The sequence below is a fragment of the Equus przewalskii genome, chromosome 9 (assembly GCF_037783145.1).
Source record: "Equus przewalskii isolate Varuska chromosome 9, EquPr2, whole genome shotgun sequence".
Lineage (NCBI taxonomy): Eukaryota > Metazoa > Chordata > Mammalia > Perissodactyla > Equidae > Equus > Equus przewalskii.
The window spans coordinates 22,932,102-22,954,709 of NC_091839.1; the positions used below are offsets into that span (position 1 = coordinate 22,932,102).

At 45.4% G+C, this 22,608-nt stretch overlaps 2 pseudogenes; both read right to left on the reverse strand.

Annotated features, from left to right (window-relative positions):
* Window positions 1-8,061: 8,061 nt before the first annotated feature.
* On the reverse strand, window positions 8,062-12,716 carry LOC103554731 (leukocyte immunoglobulin-like receptor subfamily B member 2; annotated as a pseudogene).
* A 7-nt stretch (window positions 12,717-12,723) lies between these two features.
* Window positions 12,724-13,783, reverse strand: LOC139073697 (leukocyte immunoglobulin-like receptor subfamily A member 5; annotated as a pseudogene).
* Window positions 13,784-22,608: the final 8,825 nt, after the last annotated feature.

The window sequence follows — 22,608 nt, forward strand, 5'->3', positions numbered from 1 at the left end:
CATACCATTGTGGTCAGAAAGGATACTTGGTATGATGTCAATTTTCCTGAGTTTGTTAAGACTCATTTTGTGTTCTATCTTATGATCTATCCTGGAGAGTGTTCCGTGTGTGCTTGAGAAGACTGTGTATTCAAATGCTGTTGAAAGGAGTGTTCTGTATATGTCTATTAAGTCCAGTTGGTCTAAAGTATGGTTCATGTCCAGTGTTTCTGTGTTGATTTTCTATCTGGATGATCTATCAATTTCTAGAAGTGGAGTATTGACGCACTCTGCTATTATTACACTATTGTCTATTTCTTCCTTCAGATGTGTTAGTATTTGCTAAAGATGTTTAGGTGCTGTGATGTTGCATGCATATGTATTTACGATAGCTGTATCTTCTTGATGAGTTTACCTCTTTGTAATTATATAATGGCCTTGTCTTTTGTTTCCATATTGGTTTAAAGTCTATTTTTTTCTGATATAAGTACAGCTACCTCCACTTCTTTTTGTTTTCCACTTTCATGGAAATAGCAAGAGAGTGAGAAAAAATCAATAAGATGGCATTGGTAAGTCATTACATATCAATAATTACTGGAAGTGTAATTGGACTTAATTCTCCAAACAAAAGGCACAGATAGATAATTTTAAAAAGTATATGTTACCTACAAGAGACTCACTTCAGCTTTAAGTACACACACAGGCTGAAAGTGAATGTATGCAAGGCTTATATGGGGCTTAGAGATAGTAAATGATGTACAGAGAAATACTGATCTCTTATGTTTTTCTGTTTATGTAGCCAGATTATGTCTTTGGCTATCAGCTAACAGGTATACAATGGGCTCATTATGGAGTAGCCATGATAGCAAATATAGTCTATGCATCTGGCCTAACAGCATGAATGTCTTCTCATCAAGGATGTCTTAACTTCTGCTGCTGTTGAATGTCCAAACATCAGAGTGATTCAAAGCCCTTGATATAGTGCTAGCCCTCTCACAGAGACAAACTAGCCACTTGTTGAAAGTTGATGGCATAAGACCCATACCATTGTTGGCTAGTGATCAGTCTTTATCAAGATTGACACATGATCCAGGTATGTATTTGTCTTTCTTGCTTGCATGGCCTCAGCCAAAACTACTATATCTGAGTTCATTGTCTCACTCTGGAGTACGCACGTTATGGCAAATGAGGTGGGTAAATGCCTATACTGCCAAGGAAGTTACTAGTTTTATTATATACAGAATAACCTAAGAGATGTCAGCCTGATAGAATTTGCAATGGCCTCTTACTAGTAGAGGTAAGATGCCAGCATGGAGGTGACACTCTGCAGAGGGTGGAGCACTGACCTTCAAGGGCGGGTTCCTTGGATATCTCCATGTCCAATAGTGGCAATTGTATAATATTGTGTACACAATAGGTAACATCTATAGTTCTGGAAACCGAGGGTTTAATTAAGAGTGATTCTTTTCACCATCACCTGCAGTGACATACTTGGGAATTATGTGTTTCATATCCCACAACTACAGGTGTCCTGGGTCTAGGTATTCTGATTATCAGGATGAAGATCACTTCAACCCTGGGAAGCAATAAGGGTTACAATGAACTCGAATCTATAGATGCCTCCTGATCATTTCCAGCTCTTCATATTGGTTAGAAAGCAGCCATAGAAGAAGATGGTAAGTAGCCCTTATCTTCATCAGGTAGTATTGTTGCTACCTAATGTGTCAAGGAAGAGGTGTTTGGAAATCATAGAGAGAGTGTCTCTTAGTACTCAAATGCCAAATTAATCATAAATGCTCAATTTAAGCAAACACAGCCCAACAGGATCATGGTTAAACAAACAAACAAACAAACACAACAAAATAGGGGCTATTTCCCCTTAAGAATGAAGGCATGGGTTAGCCAACCATGAATATTAATCAGACCAGTGGATGTGTTGCTAACAATGAGAGAAATCTCTAAAGGGTGGTAGAGGGATGCGGTGGGCTGATAGTAGCCCCATAGATAACCGGGTTCTAATCCCTGGGACCCGCGAATATTAACTTTATTGCAAAGAGGATTTGCAGGAATGATGAAGTTAAGGATCTTGAGAAGGGGAGATCATTCAGGATTTTCTAAATGTCATCACAAGTGTCCTTTTAGAGAGGGGTTGAGAGAGATTTGGGTACACAGAAGAGGAGAGGGTGATGAGACAATGGAAGCACAGAGAAATTTGAAGATGCTACTCTGCTGGCTTTGGAGATGCAGGAAGTGGTCATGAGCCAATGAATGCAAGCAATGCAGGTCTAGAAACTGGAAAAGACAAGGGAAGAGATTCTTATCCTGAGCCCCCTGAGAGAGTGTGGTCCCGCTGGAAACTTGACTTCAGCCTAATGAAAATGATTTCAGACTTTTGCTTCTAGAACTATAAGAATAAATGTGTATTCTTTTAAGCCAACAAGATTGTGGAGATTTTTTACAGCAACAATAATTAACACAGTGGGGGAGATGATAAATGTAACAAGGGCCATGAAACCAGTTGCAGCAGTGGGGGGGGGGGTGGGGGGTGGTGGTGTATCTTCCCAGTAACTCTCACCTTGTGTGTCTTTTTCCCTTGAAATTTTGAACAGCAACCATCCTGAAAAATGGATGCAGTAAACTTAATGAGAGGCAGGAAATGTTCTAAGTGGTGCAAGGAAGGGATGACGTAGCAGATGCTGAAACTGCTCTGCCCATGTTAAAAATGGATACTCTTTTCAATTTTGTGAACACCACCTCCTAGTGTTCATTCACTCCCCACAGCCAGCACCTGTGTCTCCTTGACGGAGGGCTACCCTCAGTCTGTCAGAATCCACTGTTTCTGCAAACATGGAGAATCAGAAGTCTCTGGGAATTTATGTCCCATTGGGTCAGTTTACAACTCCAGGCTGATGGGCAAAGGTATAGGAATAACCTAACTCCCTTTCACTCTGGTGGGGCAGCCCTCAGGTGTGAATTTTTTTCAGGGTTCACCTGAGAGACTTTTCCGAAATCAGCTCCCTTGCAATTTGGTTATGTCATCCCTCTTTTGGCTTCCTTCTCTTTTTTCTCCCATCTCCCTACTTCTCTGTAAGCCCCTCATCCACACTCCAGAATCATTCCTTAAATAAACTACTTCTCCATGAATCTCCATCTCAAGACTTTTCTGGGTAAGATAACCAAAGCAAGGTGCTTTTTTGGTTGGTTTGTTTATTTCATTTTCTACTTATTTTTCCTGGTGCATAGAAATGACTTCGATTGTATGTTTGTATCTTCCATCCAGTGATGCTGATAAAGTTACTGTTTTTAATGTAATTGTTTACTGTGTTTTTTCTATGTAAACAATTCAGCCACTTGAAATAAAATTTTATACCATTCTTCCCAGTGCTTATACCTTATTATTATTATTATTATCATCAATCATCATCATCATCACCTTTAGCCTTAATGCACTTGTTAGGACCTCCAGCACAGTGCTTAATAGAGTAGTGATGGAAAATTTCTTTATGTCATTCCTAATTGCAATGGCAAATATATCAACTTTTCCGTTATAAGCATGATGTTTCTTTAGTTCTTTATAAATTTCTTCACAATTCAAATGAGAAAAAATTCCATTAAAATATAATGAAAACCTATTGGTCATAACCAATATTTTTCTTCTGCATGTGATCAGCTAAACATATTTTCCTCTCTATTTTGTTAAATACATTGGTTGATTTTTTTATGTTTTTATTTTTATTCTTTATTATTTTATTGAGGTCATAATGGTTTATAACATTATGAAAGTTCAGGTGTACACTGTTACTTATCATTCACCATATATATGTTGACTTTTACCCTTTTGTCCACCCCCCAATCCCCTTCACCTCTGGTAACCACTAATCTGTTCTCTTTGTCCATGTGTTTGTTTATCTTCCACATATGAGTGAAATCATGCAGTGTTTATCTTTCTCTGTCTAGCCTATTTCACTTAACATAATACCCTCAAGGTCCAACCATATTGCTGCAAATGGAATGATTTTGTCTTTTTTTCCGAGGAAGATTAGCCCTGAGCTAACTACTGCCAATCTTCCTCTTTTTGCTGAGGAAGACTAGCCCTGAGCTAACATCCATGCCCATCTTCCCCTACTTTATATGTGGGATGCCTACCACAGCATGGCTTGACAAGTGATGCCATGTCCACACCCAGGATCTGAACCGGAGAACCCCTGGCCGCCGAGAAGCAGAACATGTGCACTTAACTACTGCACCACCAGACCGGCCCCTGATTTTGTCTTTTTTATGGCTGAGTAGTATTCCGTTGTGTATATGTATACCACATATTCTTTATCCATTCGTCAGTTGAGAGGCACTTGGGTTGCTTCCAGGTGTTGGTTAACGTGAATAATGCTGCAGTGAACAGAAAGGTGCATGAGTCTCTTTGAATTGTTGATTTCAAGTTCTTTGGATAAATACCCAGTAGTGGGATAGCTGGGTCATATGAGATTACTATTTTCAATTTTTTAAGAAATCTACATACTGTTTTCCATAGTGGCTACACCAGTTTGCATTCCCACCAGCAGTGTATGAGGGTTCTCTTTTCTCCACATCGTCTCCAAGATTTGCTATTTTTTGTCTTGGTGATTATAGCCATTCTGAGAGGTGTAAGGTCGTGTGTCATTGTAGTTTTGATTTGCATTTCCCTAATTGAACATCTTTCTGTGTGCCTATTAGCCATCTGTATATCTTCTTTGGTAAAGTGTCTGTTCATATCCTCTGGCCATTTTTTGATCGGGTTGTGTGTTTTCGTTTTTGTTTAGTTTTATGAGTTCTTTATATAGTTTGGAGATTAACGTCTTGTCAGATATATGATTTGCAAATATTTTCTCCCAGTTGGTGGATTGTCTTTTAGTTTTGTTTCTAGTTTCCTTTGCCTTGCAGAAGCTCTTTGGTCTGATGTAGTCCATTTCTTTTGCCTGAGGAGGCATGGTATTCGAAAAGATGCTGCTGAGATCCATGTCAAAGAGTGTAGTATCTATATTTTCTTCTAGGAGTTTTATCATTTCAGGACTTACATTCATGTCTTTAATCCGTTTTGAGTTAATTTGTGTGCATGGTGTTAAGATAATGGTCTACTTTCATTCCTTCGCATGTGGCTGTCCAGTTTTCCCAACACCATTTATTGAAGATCCTTCTCTCTCTACATGGTACATTCTTACCTCCTTTGTCCAAGGTTACCTGTCCGCAGATGTTTGGTTTTATTTCTGGGCTTTCAATTCTGTTACATTGATCTGTGTCTGTTTTTGTACCAAAAACATTCTGTTTTGATTACTATAGCTTTTGAATTCACTGTCATTTAGATTCTAAGTTTCGGTGTCTTCAGGGTTGGTTTCTGGAGAATTGTTTTTGTCCTTCTGTTCTGAACTGTTGCTATAGGTTCTGACGGTGTTTAACCAGCAAATCTTTCGCCGGCACGTTGTGGTTGTATTAGGTTGCAGATTCCACGTGCTACCACTAGGGGGAAGCAGGCGCTGTGTTTCTGATCTCACCCCGTCTGCGGGAAGTTGTGGGAGTACTATGGGCGCTTGTGCTCCCCAGCATTGCGTTTGGGCGCAGGTGGCGACTGTGCTTGGTGGGCGGGGCTTCCTCGCACGGTCCAAGCCTGGGCCAGGCCTTGGGGCCACAATGACATGGTGGGCTCTCCTGCCCCTGGGAAAGCAATCATGAGCAGGCTGCCTCTGTCTCTTCCTACAGTTGTTCTGAGCACCCAGCCGGGAATGCAGTTGCCTGGGCGCATAGATCTGCCATCGCCTCCTTTGTGGCTGGCCTGGCCACTGTGCTTGATGGGCATGGCTTCTCCGAGGGACCAGGCTTGTGCCTCTGCTTGGGGCCACAGTGGCGTGGTGGGCTCCCCCACCACTGGGAAATCAATCACTAGCGGGCTAAGTGCTGCCATTGCTTCTTCCTACAGTCACTCTGAGAGGTCTTCCCACGCTCGGGATGCTGCGGTACTCATGGCGCCCGCACCAAGCAGGAAAGCATTTGTGCACGTGCACAGGGCTGTGGGGAAAGGGCAGGGGCGTCCTCGCCCATCTCCACCTCTTCCCGGAGAGCCCGTCCATCCGCCTTCAGATTTGTAGCTGCGTGAGTCTCTCAGGTGTCCTATTGTGCTGTGTGGGTTTCCTCCATTGGTCAAAGAATATCCATTTAGTGGTAGTTCAAAGATAACAGCTCACACACCCAGATTGCGGCCATCACTCTCCAAGAATTTCCTTTTTTTCTTTTTTCAGATTTACTTTAAGCATGTGTGTAATTGCTCTTCAAAGCATTTTTATTATGGCTGTTTTACAGTCCTTATCAGATAATTCCAACCTCTTTGTCATCTCGGCGTCAGCATCTGTTGACAGTGGTCTTTTCTTATTCAAGGTGAGATTTTCCTGGTTCTTGTTATGAACTGGACGTTTTGGGTGTTATGTTGTGAGAGTCTGGATCTCATTTAACTCTTCTGTTACAAAAGGCTTTTCTGAAGCGTGGCTGGGGTACTGATTCATTACCGCCAGGAGGAAGGTACAGTCCCGGTCCCCCACGTGGCTCCCTTGACACCCACTGTGTCACTCCTGGGCTCCCAACGGTCTTAGCCCATCTGCTGCTTTCTCTCCACTGTTTGGAGAATTCTCAAATTTGTTGTTTATACAAGGTGCAGGAGATTTACTGTGTCTTATGGGGGGTTAGGGAGACAAACTTCTACTTCCCCTTGGTCCAAAATTGGAAGTCTGACATGCAGGTGATTTTTATATATTGATGATGTATCCAGTGACACTGGATCAAGAAGAATAGATCTATGTATTATTTGGGGATTTCTATCCACAGAATTTTGTAATCTGTGAGTATTACAGTTTCACTCCATCCCCTCAGTGCTTATGATGTTATTTTTCTTTATGTAATTGGTTGGTTCTTTCAGTGCCCTGCTGGATAAAAGTAGTCATAGTGAACATTCTTGTCTCATTCTCCGTCACAGGCAGAAAGATTTCAAATTTTTACTTTTAGAAATTATTTTTTATTGTAGATTTTTAAGGTTCCTATGATAAATGACAGAAAACTCCCTTTTATTTCTGAGGAGTGGGTTTTTTTTTTCATTATAAATGGTGATGTATTTTTCATAAACTTTGAACCTGTCGATGTGATCCTTTTTTTCTATTTGTTCTTTTGTTTTTGAATTGCATTGATTGATTTTTGAATGTGAAGCCAACCACGCATTTATGAAAAGAACATACTAGCACGGTCATCATGATATATAATCCATTTTACATATCGCTGACTCTCATTTGGGAGTATTTTGTTTAGGAATCCACACGTAAGTTCCTGTAAGAGATTTCTGTGATTTTCCCATTTTGTAGTTTCCTTGTCAGGTTTTACTATCAATTTTTTTGTAGCCTGAAAAAATGTGTCAGGAGGAATATTCTCTTCTTCAATTTCGGAGGAAAGCGTTTAAGTTTGGTATATGTGCGTGTGTGTGTATGGGTGTGTGTGTATGAATTTTGTTGTGTGTCTGTGTATGTATGTCTGTGTCCAGGTGTGTGTGTGTGTGTATTTCATAAATACATAAATGTTTGGAAACATTCACTAGTGAAGTTTTCAAGACTCAGAGTTCACTTTTTGGGACAAGTTTTAATTACAGGTTCAACATATTTACTATATAGGACAATTCAAATTTTCTATTTATTTTTATGTCCATCATTTTGGTAAATTGTACTTTTTGGAATTTTGTCCATTTCATCTACATTTTCTAATATATTGGTATAAAATTTTTCATAATGGTTCGTTATGTATTTAAAGTCTGTAGGATTTGTGATACTGTCCCGATAATGTAATGCGTTCCTTCTCTCTTTCTTCCTTCAGTGTTGAGACTGGAATTTGTAAGTGTGATTAATGTTTTCAAGAACGAGTTTTTTGGCTTTATTGATTTTTCTCTGTTTTTTATCTGTCCTCATTGGTAGCTACTGTCATCATTATTATTTCCCTCCTTCTACCTTCATTTGGAAAAATTTGCTATTCTTTTTCTAAATTCTTGATAAAATACTTTAGATAATTTATTTTCACCTTTTCTTTTCTAATATATCCATTCGTGGTTCTCAATTTGCCCATTTCATAGGTTTGATATGTAATAGTTCCATTATCATCATACTTGAAACCTTCTCTTCCTTCTATTTTGGATTTCTCATTTCTCTCATGGATTACTGAAAAGTTGCTTTATTTCTGAAATGTGGGGATATCAGTTATCTTTCACTGCAGAATCAGGTGACTCCCAGTGAGTCCCAGAAGCTCCTAGTCCACGTTACGATTTCAGGCTGGCTGGGGGTCATTAGCTGAGTGTCCACTGGGGGCAGCTCCTGTGCCTTCTGGGGTCCCTGCAGTCTCCCTCCCTGGAAGGTGGGGTCCGGGTCCTTCCTGGGCTAGTGGATGACCAGGGCAGCGTACACGCTGGGCTCTGCTGGGGGCTCCTCTGACTGGGAGGAAGGGGGTGTCGTCTCCTGTCTGAGGGTCAGGCGGTTCAGCTGGGCATAGGTCACTTCCTGGGGGGCTTGAGATGCAGCAGCCTGGAGCCAGGGGAGAGTAGGGGATAGGTATGTAGCTGAGGTGGGGGTAGCCCGGGGTCCAAGTGAGGATAAAGCCCACCTGTCTGTTCATCTGCCTGACCTTCACATCCAGTGATTTCTCTGACATGGGGCAAAGAGAGGGGCCACTCTCCACCTAAATCTTGATCTTGAGTGGTTCAGCAGGGCATAAATCACTCTCTAGGGATCGTCATCATGGGGACGCTGCTGGAGGGAGACAAATGGACAGAAAATGTGTCTCCTTGATCCCACTGGTTACCTCCTCCAGTCACTTGTCCACATTATTTCAGAGTGAAATCACTTTCCTGATGGAAATTTCAGGGACTTCCTAAGCCTTGGAGCATTTGGATGCTTTCTACAGTTCTGATTCTTATCCTAACATGCCACGTCTTGCTCACTTGGCTCCAGCCACACAGCTCATCTTACCGAAAAAGCATGTTGCTGCCTCAGGGCCTTTGCACCTGCTGTTTCCTCTGCACCTCCCCCCCCCCCACACACACACTGTCCCCTCTTTCTTTACATTATTTTCCTTAACAGACTTTGCACACTAAGATACTACCCACATAACCGCATGTTGTCTCTCACCCATGAGAAGAGCTCAAGGAGTGTGGAGACACGTTTGCTCCCTGCTGTACCTGCAGCACCTGAATGGAGCAGAGGAAACAGTGAGCTCCCTGTGAACAATGTGGGGTGAATTAATGAAAAGGATCCTGTGGACTTGCAGGTGATTCACTTATTCATGCATCCTGTTGAGACCTGGGGGTGAACGCCATCAATCAGAATGTCAGACAGAGGACGAGGAACCAGGAAAGGGAACCACATAGGAGGGGCCATGAGGCCACAGAAACCAGGAGGAGTGAAGTCACAGCAGGACACCCCAGGTACCCGAGAGGAGAGGTGAGTGTGGGACGCTGCTGAGAGCTGGGTGATGTGAGGTCAGCAAAGTGTCCATTGGATCAAGTTTGACTACAGGAAGGTCCCTGGTGGCCTGGACAGGTCAGGGGTCTCACTTGATGGTGCAACTCCACCCCCTCCTCAGGCTGTGTGTCCTTCACGGCAGCATCTGCTGGGGCAGAACAGGGGGTGTGTCTCTTGTCAGGATTCTCTGAGGTCTCTCAGGGCTGCAGGCCCCTCTGCTCCCAGATGGGCCACTGAGGTCCAGGGGTGAGGAGATGGGCCCGAGGTCACTCAGCGGATGTCAGTCCTTCTCACTCCAAATCCTGAGACCCTCCCAACCCATGACCCCATGGCCCACTGAAATCTCTGTCCCCACCCCTGGGTGGCCCCTCCTCTTCCTCTCACAGAGGGTCTGTTCCTGGGTGTCAGCAGCTGGGCTGGAGCTGGGGGAGGAGACGGGAGTGTTAGGGGCAGAGAGGGGACTGAGTGTGGGGTGGGAGCCTGGGGTCTTCAGGGCGGGAATGACCGGATGTACAGGTCTCTGTCCTTGGGCTGTGGGTCTGCAGCCCCTGCAGGAAGTTGGAGATCAGCCTGTGTCTGGGCTGGGTCAAGATGGACAGAGTCTCAGCCCTGGGAGGTTATGACCACTCGCCCTCCACATGAGATTCGGGAGAAAAGAAGGAAACCGTAACCCATACTGTGTGCATATTTCAATATTTCATGAGATTGAAAAGCTGAAAGAATACCTTAAATGTGTACATATGTGCTGGATTAAGTGTTTTTTTCTCAGTTTTCTGATTTGAAGTTCTGGGAAAGCCTTTTTCTAGGCTGGCCTTCCCATCTATTTGGTTTCCCACTGGCTGGTGCACTAAGCCCACCTCCTCCTGTGACCCTGGTCACCCTGTTCCCTATTCAGCCAATGTCCTGCATTTGCCCTGATGCAGGAGTTGGGGGAGGAGGTGGAGGAGGAGGAGGGAGAGAAGCAGGACGAAGGCCACCAAGACCCAGATCAGAGCCTGCAGGTACCACTTGAGATCTTGGGCACAAGTGACCTCACGAATGAGCCAATGATGCCATTTAATTGTTAACCTACTATGGGCCAGGAATGTACTGGGATCTGGGCATTCATCTCCTCTAACTTACAACAATCCTGCAAAAGGGGATGGTTACTCCCACCCACCCATTTCACAGGTGAAGAAACTGAGGCACAAACAGGTAAGTTATGTGCCCCAGGCGACCCAGCCTGAAATGGTAGAGCTGAGAACTGAGCCCAGGGGACTGACTGCCTTCCTTATACTTAATGCTCCATCTGAGCACCCTGAGCTGAAGGGACAGGATCTGAACACCATGGACCCTTGTCCTGTCCCTCCCTCCCCTGTACAATGTGACCATCACTGATGTAGAGGGGACAGACTCCCATAAAATCACATCCTGGGGGACTTCCCTGTGAGGCTTCCTCTCCCAGGAGGTCAGAGTAATAGTCGGAATTGACAGGAAATCTAAGCTCCGGGCCAAGATTCTCTCCTTTACACTTGGAGAAACTGAGGCCCAGATGGAGGAAGGTGTGTACAAATCAGAGTCTCCGGATGGCATAACTCAGCCTCTGTTCTCCGTGGACCACCCACCACCTTCCCGCAGAGACCCTCACTTACCCCTCAGGGTGCCTGACTCCATGGGGAACAGTTGGTCCTCAGAGCCCCCTGGGGATCAGGATGGAGGTCAGGGGGCTGCTTCTCCCCACTTCAGTCTGGCTGCCCCTCCCCCAGGCTGGGACCCATGGTCTCCCTCTGTCATGACCACCCCACCCACCATCCACCAGCCTCATGGCCCTGGAGCCCTGTGGACCCCCCATCTCTGCCCGACTCCCAGCCCCCTGGAGACAAGCTGTGCTGAGAGAGGAACTAGGAGTCAGGTCAGCTGAGTCTCGAGAGACAGGCCTGGAGAAACTGTGAGCTCTCGGAGAGAGGCCCCTGTGACTCACCAGATGTTAAGTTGAGCCCTGGGGCTGGGGAGGTGGGGTCCCCAGAGGGTCCTGGGAGAAAGGACAAGAGGGGATGAGGGGCTGGAGTTTCCTCCAGAGACCCCGTCTCTGCTCACACAATTATCCTTCATCTGCCCTGTGGTCCCCAAGGCTCTCCCTCCATCCTCCAGGAGGGTTCTGCTGATGGGGTTGAAGGAAGGAGCCAGCATGGGAGGACTCTTTTTCTCTCCTACACTCTTAGGGTCAGGTCACCCTCTGGGTGACCCTCCCTCGGAGCCCCCTCACTCCCAGCCCAGCCCAGAGTTCTCTGGGGGACAGGGCCTTGAGCTAACTGACTCAGAAAGGACATGGTCAAGAGGCCCTCACCTGAGAGCACGAGCTCAAGGGGGTCACTGGGATGTGACAACAGGTGGGGGGGGGGTGCTGTCTGAGCTGTAGCACCTGTAGGTCCCCCCGTGGGCTGAGGTCACTCATGGGGAATTGGGCCTGGTTCTCCTGGGTTCCGTACTTTGATCTAACACTTAGGGGGAATCAGCTGCCCCCTCCTTGGACAGAAGAAAACTCTCCCTTGGGCTCCATGACTGACACAGCAGGGTCACCTTCTCTCCTGAGGCCACCGTGAGGCCTATCTGCACTGAGAGGGAGGGAGTGTCAGGGAGCTGTCCTAGAGAGAGGAAGGGTGGGTAAGGGGCTGCCCATCCTCCTTGTTCTGAACTGAAAGTCCCAGACCTCTCTCTGAGGGCCCTCATCTCTGTCCATCTTGCTTCCTTTGAGTCTGTCCCTGCCCATCCTTTGCCTCTATATCTCTTTCGCTCCCTGGAGCCCCCACACCTTTCTTCTCAACGTCACCACCTGGGGCTCCCCCATCAGAGCCTGTGCAGAGTCTGGGCTCCTGACTGACCCATTGGCCCCTCATCTGCCACCAGGATGTCCAGGGGCATCACTGGGGGCTGACCACTCGGAGGAGAAATTGTGTCCACCATAGCATTTGTACCTGCCCCCAGGGGAGGGTCTCACAAGGCCAAGGGGAAGTCGGTCTGAGACAGTCCAGTCTGTGGCTGCCTAACAATGTGCCGTGGAAAGCAAGCCCTCCCTCCTTGATCAGAGTGAGTCTGTCATAGCTGACATCACAATGACATAGGAGGGTCAGGCTCTGTCCAGAGGTCACGGCATGGACCTGCTGGGTCAGGAGGAAGGGCTTTCTAGACACACCTGGAAGACAGAAGAGCTGAGGATTTCAGGGGCTGATTCTTCCCCAGACCTCCCATCTCTTGTGCTGGAATTTCTAGAGTTACTGTGTTTATAGCTTTGTGTCCATTGTCCCACGATCCCTGAGGTCCTTGACCTCCATGTCCCACCCGGGCCTCCCCTGGGAGTAAAGACCCCAATAAGCTGTCTGGTGACTCAAAACATGGATGGAGCAAGGATGAGACTTCTTCACCTGGGACAAGGAGCTCCAAGGGGGTCACTGGGATGTGACCATTCCTGGGGGATGTTCCTGTTACAGCCATAGCATGTGAACATCCACCTGTGGAAGGGGATCACAGGGTCCACGGGGAAGACGGCCCAGTATTTCCCACTAGAGTGTCACTGTGAGTCCAGCATCCATGAGGGTTTGCATTCTCCTTCCTTAGTCACAATGAACCTGTCAGATCCCAGCCATGAGCCACACTGGAGGGTGATGTTCCCTCCTAAGGTCACCACAGGGCTCGGCAGGGCTGAGAGGGAGGGTTTGCTGTAGATTCCTAGGAGAGGAGGAGGCAGCATGTTAAATGGGGCTCACACCTCCCTCATATCCCCCAGGGCGGGGCTGTGAGAGAGGAGATACCCCTGAGAGCAGACCCCCTTCCTGAGCTAAGGCTGGGACCCCTGAGTGTCTTTCCACCTGTCACCACCAGCTCCAGGGGTCACTGCACTCTGATAAATATGTGGGTCTTCAACAGTAACAGCGATATTGCCCTAAGTTTTGCTCTATCATGTTTGTGATGGAGAACCTGGCCTAGTCCTCAGGTTCCAGTGGGTTCTGTCTGTCCCGGTGTGTTTTCTTCCCTGTCCAGATGGTACTCCTGTGCCTGTAGGGTCTGCTGACATCAGATGGTCACAGGGATCCCCCTGGGTATCAGAGAGCTTGGCTCGGCCCAGGTGGTGGGTTTGGTGAGGGTCCCTGGAAGGAAACCAGAGTCTGGAGCTTAAAGTCCTTCCCCACCCTTATTCTCCCAGCTCAGCCCATGGTCCCTCTTGGTTTTGTCACTATCATCCCAGAATTGCTGGGCTCACTCCTGAGTGCTCAGGGGCTGAGGTAAGAGGGAGGACATGGTGGCCTGACTTCACTCATGTCCTCAGGCTCAGACTCAGCCCTGGAAGAGAGTCCCTATGAGAGATTTGCACCCGGATGTCTGAGCCGATTCTCTTCCCATCAGGGCCCCAGTCCACTCCAGCTGCCTGAGCCCTGAGGTTCCCATGAACAAGGAGGTGTGGAGACTCCCCATCCCCTCCTGCTGTGCCCCTTCCCGCTCTCCGCAGCTGACCGAGGCAGAGAGGATAGAAACCATGGCACCTGTTCCGAGTGCTCCCGCTGTGCAGATGGAGGAGACCACGGGGCCCGAAGGACAGAGAGATGCACAAGATGTGGTAAGTCAGGGGCTGCTGCCGCCCATTCGGGTTCCCACAGCTGTGGACCCACAGGAAGGGGATGACCCCTCCCTGGGCCTGGCTCTGCTTTGCTCCAGGGCAGGGGCTCAGGAGAACTCCAGGCCCCCTGGAGACATCTCAGCCCAGAGCTGAGGTCTCACCTGGTTCCCATGACTCTTTCTGCCTAGCCTGAATCCCGCTCGGGGTGGGTGAGGACCCAGGTTCTCATCCTGAGCCCGTCTCTGACAGTCTGGCTCTGAATAGGACCTGCCACTTATTTCCTCAGCTCCTCCACAATTGGAATTTACTTTCTGTCTTTGTCCAGTCCATGAACAAATATTTACTGAGCTCCTACTATGAACAAGTCATTGGTGTGAGACACCAGAAATATATCCGTGATCCAGGTAAATCATTTGCTGTATTTTGAGAAGTCAGATTAACAGAATATGGACATTCAAAGGCTAATATTACCACTAGTTTATTGACAAGGGAAAAATATGAAGATTACGAGAATAATTGGAGACCATGACTAGACTATGATTGAGGAGGGGGAGACCTATGGGATGGGACACCTATGAGAACTTTCTAGAGATGAAAGAAGATTCTAGAGAAGCCTGCGACGACACGGAGAATGTCTGAAAGGGAAGAGGAGAGGGGAAGGTGGTGACTAATTATGCAAGGTGCCGTCCACGGTGCCAGGACATTGTATTTTATTTTTAAGAGAAATAGAATACATTAGCAAAGACTGTTATGATAAAAAAATTTATGAGACTCATATTATGTGCCATACAGCAAATAAATAAAAAGAAGTAAAAATAATTGAACTCCATTACTCCTACACTAGCATGTCAATCAGTAAAGTAAATGATTTACATGAACTTCTCAATATGAAGCTCGCATGCCCCTTAATGAGGCGCAAACACATAACAGAGGTTAGAGATGATACAGAGTTACCTTTGTTGTTTTTTGGACTGGGAATTGGGAAGGAATTTCTCTGGTCCAACCTCTGCAGAGGACTGATATGGGAAAACACAGAAGTGTTTAATGGCCCAGCATCTGAGTGTGTGTGTATATTTGTGGTGTAACTGTACTGTCTAGTTTAGAGGGAGGGAGAAGTGAGAAATGAGGGTGGAGGGTCACATCTGGACTGATCATGAACAACCTTGAGTTCAGAGAGAAGAGTTTGGAGTTGCCCCTGAAGACAGTGAGGACCATGGAAGGATGTGGGGCAGGGAAGGGACAGATCCTGAAATGGAAGAATGGTTAGAGAGACTGATATGTGGAGGGTGAACTGGAGAAGGTAGTGTGGGCCGGCAGCTCAGAAACCAATAAAGTGGTGGATGTGACCACACAAGCCAGATGTGTCCAGGTGTGGGCTCTGGGCTGGACTCTGTGGATGGGAGGGTAGCAGGGGTCAGAGGGATTCTGGAGGCTGAATGGCTTTTATTGGGTGATTGACTGAGAGGTCTAAGAGACAAGGAAGTGAAGGCAACCTTCCCTCTCTGCCTTGGTTGAGTGGAGACATCAATGGTGCCCTCAGAGACATGGTGAGCCACGTGGTGGTGGGGATGGAGAGGCCTGGGGAGTTTGGTACAATATGCTTCTGCTCCCACAGGAAAGCACAACTCTTCCTCTTGTTCCTGGAATGTGGGTTTTCCTTCTCGCAAACAGCTCCCTGAGTGACATGCTGGTTTCTGTAAAAAGCAGGACCCCTCTCTCTATCACCTTGGGGTGAATCAGTTGAGTCATTTCTGCCTGTTGAGAGCACCCTTCAATGCTGGGTGTCGCTCACCACTTAACCCTGTGGAGAGTTCAGAATTCAGACAAGAATGGTCTTCATCATTGTTCCTGTTTCAGGACAGTGATATATGCAAGAGCAAGAGAAGAAGTAGCTGCTAAAGATGGTCAACCCATTCAGGAAGTGGCAGTACTACAATTTATATTAATGTTTATATTTATTTTTTATTTCCTCACTCACATATTAATTACTTAATTTAATGTACCTATCTACCTATCCGTCCAATTTTATATAGACGTGGTTGACATACAGCACTAAGTTTACAGTGCACAGCATAATCACTTAACTTACACATATAGTGAAAAGATGACCACAGTAAACTTAGTTAACATCCATCATCTCACATAGAAAAAAATAAAAGAAAAAAATGGCTTTTTTCCTGTAATGAGAACTCTCATCTGCTCTCTACTCTCTAGATCTACTCTCTAACAACTTTCAGATATACCGTATTATCAGTGCTAACTACGCTCATCATATTGGTCATTCCATCCCCAGTCCTTATCTATCTTATAACAGAAGGTTTATATCTCTTGGCCCCCTTCATCCAGTTCTCCCTCCCCCACCCTTGACTCTAGTGAACACAAATATAATCTCTTTTTCTAGGAGTTTCTTTTTTTGTTTTTAGATTCCACATATAAGTGAGATCATACAGAATTTGTCTTTCTCTGACTTATCTCATTTAGCATAATGCCTTCAAGGTCCATCTATGTTGTTGCAAATGGAAGGATTTCCTTCTTTTTATGGCTGACTAATATTCCAGTGTACATTCACTTCTTTGTTCTTGATTTTGTTGCTTGTGAAAGAGTGTTGATAAAAACTTGAACAAAGTTTCCCTTAAAAGACAATTTTAAATAACAACAGTTATGCATGGGAGAAAGGAGCAAGTTCTACTTGAGGAAAATGAGGTAAAATATGAGCCATGATCTGATCCTGCATCAGAGCATGCCCTGAGGTCCAGGTGGCCCTGCCTGATTACCAGTCCTCTCCCCTGAGGTGGGTCTAGTGGGAGGCCCTGCAGATCCTAGTTTCAAGAACAGGTCAGAGAAGTCGTTGGAGGTCCTGGTCCTAGGAGGGCTCTGTGGCTCCCGTATTCTGTCCCCCTCTCATTATAGAGATGACCCTTATCTGCTCCTACTCCAGTTTCAGAAATTCACAGCCTCCTTCAGGGGAACACAGAGATGGGTTAGCCTCTTGGGAGTGTGCAGGTAGTGTCCAGGACAAAATAAGAACCTAGGATCCACAGGACATGCTGCTCTCCTTGTACTTGCAGAAGTGTCACCATGGGTCCCCCAGTGTCATCTCTATCAGCCCCAACTCCTCTGCAACCCTCCAGCCCTGGGTAAAACACACTGTTTTTGATCCACACAGTAATGAGGGAATGGGGAAGACTCAAACACCTGTGCCTAGATCCATTGGCTCAGACAGAATCCTGGAAGGAAACCACATCAGAGATGATGATTTGTCTCCAGTGGATCCCAGGCTTCAGTGAAGCTCCATCCATGGAACCTGGTCATGTGCCGTGAGGAAGCCCAGCTTTCCACCATGACCCTCTCCTCCCTTCCCTTCCAGGACTCACCAAGACCCAGGAGGCTGAGGAATTTGGGGGACGTGGTGCTGCTTCTGTCAGGCAGGAGACAGGAGCCAAGCAAGGCTGACAAGTTCACAGGATGTGGTGGGCAGGGTCCCCACATCAAAGTTTGTAGCGTTCACAAGGTGCCTGACACACAGGAAGAGGACTGGCGTCTTGTCACCCTAAAGGTCAGGGATGCTCAGGGTCTGTTTTGAGCCATGTCACTGAACATGCCACATGTCCAAAGTCACATTTATTTTTCCTAAACTCTACTCTCATGTAAGGATTTTAACAGATCTTTGCTGCATTTTTACGTCATAGATATTATTCAATTTATAACATGCAAGATTCCCTTCTCCAGCTAATATATAAATATTATCATTATACAACTCTTTGCAAAAAGAATATCCAATGTGTCTCCCACTAATATTTTTTAGGCTTTGTACTACCTGAAAATTCTTTATTTCCGTAAATAAAAAAAACAAAGCAGCTAACTAGAACCTTTGTTTCTCTCTCCCCGCCCCCCCCAGCTTTATTGGGACATAATTGACAAAAAGGAATCGTATATATTTAACGTGTACATCTTGATGTTGTGGAATATATGTACATTTTGAAAAGATCACCATGTCAAGCTAATTAACACGTCAGTCACTTCACATAGTTACCGTGTGTGTGTGTCTGTGTGGTGAGAACTCTTGAGATCTCTTAGCAAATTTCAAGTGTATAACACATTGTTATCACCTATAGTCACCACACTGTACCTTAGGTCTCCAGAAATTATTCATCTTATAACTGACAGTTTGTAACATTTGATCAACATCTCTCCATTTTCCCCAGCCTCTAGTCTCTGGTAATCACCATTCAACTCTGTGTTACCAAGAGTTTAGCTTTTTTTCCCCACTACATATAAGTGAAATCATGCAATATTTCTCTTCCTATATCTGGCTTATTTTACTTAGTGTATTGTCCTCCAGGTTCATCTGTGTTGTCATAAATGGTGGAATTTCTATCCTTTCTTAAGGCTGAATAATGTTCCATTGTATGCACCACATTTTCTAATCCTCATGCCCTTTGATGGACACTCATGTTGTTCCCTTATCTTGGTTGTTGAGAATGATGCTGCAATACACACAGGGTGCAGATATCACTTTGACATCCTGATTTCCTTTCCTTTGGATATACCCCCAGAATGGCATTGCTGGATCACATCGTAGTTCTATTTTCAGTTTTCTAAGGAACCTCTGTACTAGCTGTCGGGTCTGTGGGTGGCTGCCAGCACTGTCTGTGGGCTGGCTGAGATCCCGTGTTGTCTGCTGTGAGCTCCTCTCCATTTCTTTGTGCTTTGCTGCCCCCAGAGGATCCAGCCATGCTGATTCCCTCAGCAGGACAGAAGGGGGCTTTCAGGCAGCACCTGGAAATGCTTCAGATGTGACGCTCACGTTGCTCTCTTCCCTCCTGGGAGGAATCGCAGGTGGAGGGGCCTCTCTCTGTGCTGAGCTGAGCCAGCTGGTGGGAAGGGTGATGCAGGTGAGGTGAAGCTCATCTCTGCACCCTTTCCAATGTGGTTCTTCTCAGGCTGTGTGCTCCACCAGCATGCTCAGACCTTACACCTGGACTCCACAGCTTTCATAAAGATATTTACGTCTGCGGATGGTGGTTAAATCGTGGTTTCTGTGGGCGATGAGTGCTGGGTCTTCCTATCTCACCATCTTGCTGCTGTGCATCGTTGCCATTTTATTTTGCATTTCCCCGATGACTAATCATGGTGAGTATCTTTTCCAGTGCTCATTGTGTATTTGTGAAAATATTTCTTCCTTGCCAAATATCTTTTCTGTAGAAATGTCTACCCAAGTCCTTTAAACAATTATTTAATTGGATTTGTTTGTGTGGTTGAGTTGTATGTATTCTTTACATAACCTACACCAGGCCATTACCAGATATAGAATATGCAAATGTTTTCTCCAATTCTGTATGTTTTCTTTTCACTTTCTTGAGAGTGTCCTTGGATTCACACACATCTTTAATTTTGATGAAGTCTTATGTATGTGGAGGTTGTTTTGGTTTATTGTGCTTTTAGTGTTCTTTCCAAGAAAACCTTGGAGACACATGGTCATGAGCATTTACCAGTATGTTTTCTTTTGAGGTTTATAATACTATAAACCTCAATATCTCAATAGGTGTGTTTTTAATGATTTTTTTTGTAAGGAAGATTAGCCTGAGTTATCATCTGTGCCTTCTTGCTCCACTTGGCTTGTGGGATGCCTCCACAGTGTGAGTGGTGAGTGGAGTAGGTCCACACCTGGGATCCTAACCAGTGAACTCAGGCTGCCAAGGTGGAGCACGCAGAACTGTAACCATTTGGCCTTGGGGCCAGCCCCCATATTAGCTATTATACTGATCCATTTTGAGGTCATTTTGGTGTATGCTGTGTTGTGAGAGTCCAACTTCATTCTTTTCTGTGTTTTCTTTTTTAATTCAGTTATCAGACACCATTTGTCAAAGACACCAAGTCTTAGCGATACTGTGTCTGTTTTTCAAGGTGAAGCATCCAGTGAGTTTCCATCTGGGAACAGAATCAAGACAAGCCTGAGTCCAACATCTGGCATCCTCTGCACGCAGCTGTCTTTCCCTGATTCCCCTTCAGTGGGGTCCAAGAAGAGACCAGGCCACCTGAGTATTGTTAAATCTGGAACCAATCCCTGTGTGATCCCTAAACCATGATATGATGGGATTGTCCCCATCTTTGAAAGAACCCCCAAGTCCATACTGGTGTGCTGATCCCAATTCAGATTGTTTGAACAAAATGGTGTCAGAAATTCCAGTGACCATTTAAAAGTTTCATTGGCATGTCAAGTGATACTGGGTAAGGTGTTTTCTCCTCTGATGCCCAGTTTCTCCGCCAGGCAGGGACCACTGTTTGACTGGACTTTGTGAGGCTAATCAGGCAGGTGGTGTATGCGTTTTGAGGCAACCAAACTGCCAAGATGTGACATATTTGCTATAACACATCAACAGCCACTTTGTTGGAAGATCAATGCCTGGTTCAGGCTGTGGATTTCACCCCCTATTTCAGACCCAGCTCACTAAATTGTACGGAAAATAAAGATAGGTTGCAAAATGGAAATCCACTGATTACTAGTATGACAACTGCACTTATGAGTCACCAGATGAAAGTGAAGAGAAACATCACCAGATTTCCAGAAGCCCCTGTGGTTTCCATTTTGAATAAACCTTTCAAAATTACATATATTTAACCACTAAATAGATCATATGAGATTCTTTCTCTTCTTTATTAACTGGATTCATCTTAAGCATTCCTGCCTCATGAAAAATGATGTCTCTTTCTGAACTTTATGCAAAGAGAAGGCCCCACATGCCTCCCTTTGATAATCTTTCATTTACTCCTCACCATGTTTGAAGATTGATATACATTGCTCTTAGTAGATTTAGTCATCCTCAGCCCATCTGTCAGAACACCCCTGTGGGGTCCTCAGTGTGGACAGTGGTCATCCAGGCCCTGGAGATTCCTCAGGGAAGATGCAGGGTCCTGCTTCACTGCAGAGCTCAGATCAGCAGAGACATGTGCTCAACATCTAACTGTACAGTTCAGGTTGAGGTCACTGTGACAATGAGCACAAAGGAGAACTACAGGGAAAAAAGGGAAGGAAACATCACTCCTCTCCTGGCCCTGGGATGTGGGTTTTCTTTCTATCACAGCCCTCTTAATGAACTCTTTTATTTCCTGCATCCACCCCCTTCTCTTTTGGAACAACCCTCTGAATCATTCCTGCCTCCTCAGACCCCTTGTTCCCTTGAGCTCTCTTCCTCATCCTGGGGTCTTATCTTGAGTTTTAGGGAACAATGAGTGGGCTAGTGCTCTGATTTGGGGCACAAAGCTGATTCTTATTTAAAAACTCCTCTGTCATCCACTTCCCATATGAACTTGAGGGTTAACACCCAATATGTGAGCCTCAGTTTCCTCATCTGCAGCATGTTGTCAGGAACCCCACTCAAAGTGGTCGTGGGGTCAGTTATCCTAAACCGCAGGAGGGATTAATCTTGTGAATTTTTAGACCTGATAAAGACATGTGAGGTTTGATACGTGAGAGGATCAAGGTGTCGGACTTCACACTCAGAGTAGATAATTGACTTGTCCACTCTAAAATCCTCATGTGCTCCTAACACTGAGAAATGCTGTTTATAATATTTCTGAAGTATGTAGTGACAGTCAATTGCAGAAAAAGAGAAATGAAATTTCCAAAATAGAAAAGGAACCACAACAAAAAGATACCAAAGCTGAGTGGCCAAAGGTGCCTGGGCCAATCAAGGGGTCATTAGATTGGAGGTTTCCACCTCTGTGTGGACTGGAGAGGGACTCCAGATGCTCACAGGCAGGGAGGGGAGCAGGGCTCAAGGTGAAAGTTCGAAGCTCTGTTGCCCCTTCCAATGCTTGAAGACAGGCACTGGGTTATCTCTGCCCACTGACCCAAGACTGTAGCCAACACTGAGCCATGTTCCCTGTGTATGAGAAAGAGATTCAATACAGTATAGTCCAACATGTGCATCTATTCATGTGTGAGTATGAGACTCATGGTGGAGCCAGCCCGGCTGGACACATCCCTAGTCAGATGCAAAGTTTGGGAAAGTGGATGACACAGGGCGGGGCAGCTGCAACAATCCACCCCTTTCAGCCCTGAAGGTCAGGACAGTCCTGGGAGGAACTCTGTATGGAAAATCAGGTGTGTGGGAGGTGAGCATTGAACAAGAATGGACATCAAACAGGAACCCCAATAGTGATAAATAGTGCTATGAAATACATTCTACAGAATCATTAATGTGGGTTGTCATAGCCAAAGAAATAGAATACTGGAATACGCAAAACTCATTTTAATATGTGTGTTTAGATATCTGAAAAAATATTGACGGAAAAGGAATTCTTGAAAAAACAACAGAGGTTGTATTATAGAAGAATTATAGAAGAACATAGGTTTTAGAAATGAATTTCACAAATACTTAGAGCTAAAAAACAATCCTTTCATTTAACACACTCAAAGTATTATTTTCATCAAGGAGATGTTACAACAGACACCCAATTATGAGGCTGAAATACAATCTTGAGGAAATTTGTAGGATGCAGTGCAGAGAGACTGGAATGAGAAAA